Source organism: Thamnophis sirtalis, unplaced genomic scaffold (assembly GCF_051295495.1).
Source record: "Thamnophis sirtalis isolate CommonGarterSnake01/CBP01778 unplaced genomic scaffold, rThaSir2_p1.2 scaffold_13, whole genome shotgun sequence".
In the NCBI taxonomy this organism is placed as follows: Eukaryota; Metazoa; Chordata; class Lepidosauria; order Squamata; family Natricidae; genus Thamnophis; species Thamnophis sirtalis.
Genome location: NW_028261393.1, coordinates 43,053,774 through 43,058,057, shown reverse-complemented (window position 1 = coordinate 43,058,057; position 4,284 = coordinate 43,053,774).

Genomic DNA, 4,284 nt, shown 5'->3' with positions numbered 1-4,284 from the left:
TGCCACTTTGGGCATATGTGCCATCAGTTCACTATCACAGTTCTACACTGAGTAGCTTGTGGACACAGTTGCTTATGCCATATGGAGCTTCCCACCACATTAGCAATAGCAATAGCAATAGCAATAGCAGTTAGACTTATATACCGCTTCATAGGGCTTTCAGCCCTCTCTAAGCGGTTTACAGAGTCAGCATATCGCCCCCACAGTCTGGGTCCTCATTTCACCCACCTTGGAAGGATGGAAGGCTGAGTCAACCTTGAGCAGGTGAGATTTGAACCCCCGAACTGCAGATAACAGTCAGCTGAAGTGGCCTGCACTACTGCACTCTTAACCACTGCGCCACCTTGGCTCTTGCATTGCTTTAGAACACCGATGCTGAAGGGAACTGAGTGATTGAGGGTCTGGAGGCTAAAACTTATGAAGAACAGTTGCAGGAACTTGATATTTCTAGTCTAATGAAAAGGACTAGATGTGATGTAATAGCAGTGTTCCAATATCTCAGGGGTTTGCCACAAAGCACCTGAAGGCAGGACAAGAAGCAATGGATGAAAACTCATCGAGGAGAGAAGCAACCTAGAACTAAGGAGAAATTTCCTGACAGGACAATTAACTTGCCTCCAGAAATTGTGGGTACTCCAACACTGCAGAGTTTTTCAGAAGGGATCTGACAACCACTTGTCTGAAATGGTGGGGTCTCCTGCTTGACAGGGAGTGGGATTAGAAGACCTCCAAAGTCCCTTCCAACTCTGTTATTCTGAAATTTGGCAGTGTGATTGCCCCAAACTGCAGGAATTTTCCTTCCCCACCTTCCTTGTAATGTATTACTTACCGTTAAAACAGTTTAATGATTTTTCCAGATTGTCAGAGCAGTAAGGTGGGATCCCACAAGATATATGTACAAAGCCCAACCTAAAACCTGATTTTGAAAAATTAGTCAGATGGGGTGGTTAGTGCTGGAAAAGGCATTCCAGAAACCTCAGCACTGGGGGCTAAATTGGGAAATTCAAAATAATTCTAGAAGAATTAATCCACTTCTGTATTGTTGCTAAGAAGTGGGAAGTTCTTTAAGCCACTTAAAGATTCTTTAAATTGGCCTCTGTTTGTGACCTCACTAAGAATAGAGGCCAATTTAAAGAATCTTGAAGTGGCTTAAAGAACTTCCCACTTCTTTTTAGCATTTTCCTGAAATCCGCGAGGAAACACATCCAGCACACCAGGGCTAGTTTCTATCAACCGACTGTTGGCATCCAAAAGTTTATCTTTTCTTTCAAATGATACCAAGGAAACTATAAATGTTCCTTTCTTAAAACAATGACAAGGCAGGAACATTCAGTAAATATGGATTGAATATGTGTCCTACACAGAGTTGCATTCCTTCTAAGGAAACAGATGAAGTGCTTCTGGATCCAACATTGTTCCTGCAGTTGCAGGTGGCCAGAAGTGACTAAGCCCAGATATGAGTAGTGTGTTAGTTGTATCTTTTCTTAGGATACACAAATCCAATAGCACATACTCTCCATATTGGCCCAGCTATTCTTTGCTTTAGATAATTCATTCAGAATCTGCAGGGCACAGCTCAGACTGACTATGCTAGGCCAGAATTTACCGTAGATCTTCCATTTCCTTCCCCATTTATGGGCTTTTAAATTATTTAGAGTTTTTTTAAAAAAAAATGCATCAAAGCAGAGTTGGAGTTGGCCACACCAACACAACCTTGTGGCTACCTCAAAGATTTCTGACTACTTCTAAGGCAACAGATGAGTGAAAAATGAAAATGGGAAATTGAACTTTCACAGGTTACTCTAGGACTGCATCTTGATCATAGATATCAGAGCCGCAGAGGGGCAGTGGTTAGAGTGCAGGACTGAAGGCTACTTCTGCTGACTGCCGGCTTCCTGCAATTTGGCAGATCGAATCGCACCAAGCTCAAGGTTGACTCAGCCTTCCATCCTTCCAAGGTGGGTAAAATGAGGACCCAGATTGTTGGGGGCATAAGCTGACTGTAAACCACTTAGAGAAGGCTGTAAACCACTGTCAAGTGGTATATAAGTCTCGGTGCTATTGCTCTTCCTTCCTTCCTTCCTTCCTTCCTTCCTTCCTTCCTTCCTTCCTTCCTTCCTTCCTTCCTTCCTTCCCTCCCTCCCTCCCTCCCTCCCACCCTCCCTCCCTCCTTCCCTTGTGATTAAAATGCAGTATTGTAGGCTAACTCTGTTGACTGCCAACAGTTTGATTCTCATTTGCTCAAGGTTGACTCAACCTTCCATCCTTCCGAGGTGGATAAAATGAGGACCCAGATTGTTGCGGGCCATAAGCTGACTCTGTAAACCACTTAGAGAAGACAGTAAAGAATAGAGATTCTCCTCCAGCAGAGGTGGGCTCCTACTGGTTTGCACTGGTTCGGCCGAGTAGGTAGTAACCTGGCCTGCCACGCCCCGAACCGGTTCTATCGTTGTTGGCGCCATCTTGATTTTCGGTTCTACGCATGCGCAGAACAATCTTCATTGCAAAAAATTAATTTTCCCCCCTTTTCTAATGTGTGCACGCGCAGACCTTTTTAGGTGCAAATGCGCACTCACCCAGAGGGCACGTTTGGCTTGTGTGTGAGCGAAGCTAGTGAACGTACACAAAAAAAAATGCATGCCAAACTGGCAGTAATGCCGGCAGGAAGCCACCACCCCCTGTCCTCCAGGTACAATTTTTGTGACAAAAGAAAGGTAAACATTCTGCTGTTCACCTGATGTCTTTATATTCAGCTTGTAGATCTCCCATACTCAATGGTGTGTTAAAGAGCAACCGCTCCTTATACATATTTGCTTTCCCTTCCCCAGAACAAACCAGGAATCACTCTCTTTAGGTCAAAAGATCAAGGATCCCAGGCAGTGTTTTGCTCTTCCTACAGTGATTTCAATCTCAAACTGGACTTCGGCTGAATGTTTTCTGCAAAGAGAATCGAACCGAGCAATGGTAACCACCTGCACCAGGGAATATACTAGGGCACTTAGGACAGCTAAAAGATCACACATAGCCTCCCTGGTTGCATCCGCTGAGTCCCGTCCAGCCGCCCTGTTCAGGATAACCCGCTCCCTATTAAACAAAAGGGAGACGGGGGAACCCCTGCAGGGCAGAGCGGAAGAATATGCCCAATTCTTAGCGGACAAAATTGCTCGGTTTCGGTCGGACTTGGACTCCACACCCGCAGTTCCAGCCGAGGCACAGGGGGACCAAGTAGAACAGCTCTGGGTTGAGTTTCAGGACGTTATCCCCGGGGATGTGGACAAGGCCATGAGAGCTGTAAGTTCCTCCACCTGTGTTCTGGATCCGTGTCCCTCATGGCTGGTTGCTAACTGCAGTGAGGTGACACGAGGCTGGATCCAGGCGGTTGTAACCGCCTCCCTTCGGGAGGGGAACTTCCCCGCCTCATTGAAAGAGGCGGTGGTGAGACCCCTCCTGAAGAAACCATCCTTGGATCCAGCTGTTCTTAACAGCTATCGCCCGGTCTCCAACCTCCCCTTTCTGGGGAAGGTTGTTGAGAAGGTGGTGGCCTTTCAGCTCCAACGGTCCTTGGAGGAAGCAAACTATCTAGACCCCTTCCAGTCTGGCTTCAGACCCGGTTACAGCACAGAAACCGCTTTGGTCGCATTGATGGATGATCTTTGGAGAGCCAGAGATGAAGGACATCCCTCCATCCTGGTCCTCCTTGACCTCTCAGCGGCTTTCGATACCATCGACCATGGTATCCTTCTGCGACGACTGCGGGAGGTGGGAGTGGGAGGGACCGTGCTACGGTGGTTCTCCTCCTACCTCTCGGACAGGTCGCAGTCGGTGTTAGTGGGAGGGCAGAGATCGTCCCCAAGGCCCCTAAATTATGGGGTGCCGCAGGGTTCGGTCTTATCCCCCCTGCTATTCAACATCTACATGAAACCGCTGGGAGAGATCATCCGCAGGCACGGGATTAGATACCATCAATATGCGGACGATACTCAATTGTATCTGTCCGCCCCGTGCCAAATCAATGAAGCGGTTGACGTGATGGGCCGGGGTCTTGAGGCCGTTATGGACTGGATGAGGATTAACAAGCTTGTGCTCAACCCAGAAAAGACCGAGTGGCTGTTGTGTTTCCCTCCCAAAGATTTGGCCAACATTCCAACACTCAGGCTGGGGGGTCAAATTTTATACCCCTCAGAGAGGGTTCGCAATCTGGGAGTCCTCCTGGATCCACAGCTGTCATTCGACCACCATTTAGCGGCTGTGACCAGGGGGGCATTCGCCCAGGTACGCCTGGTG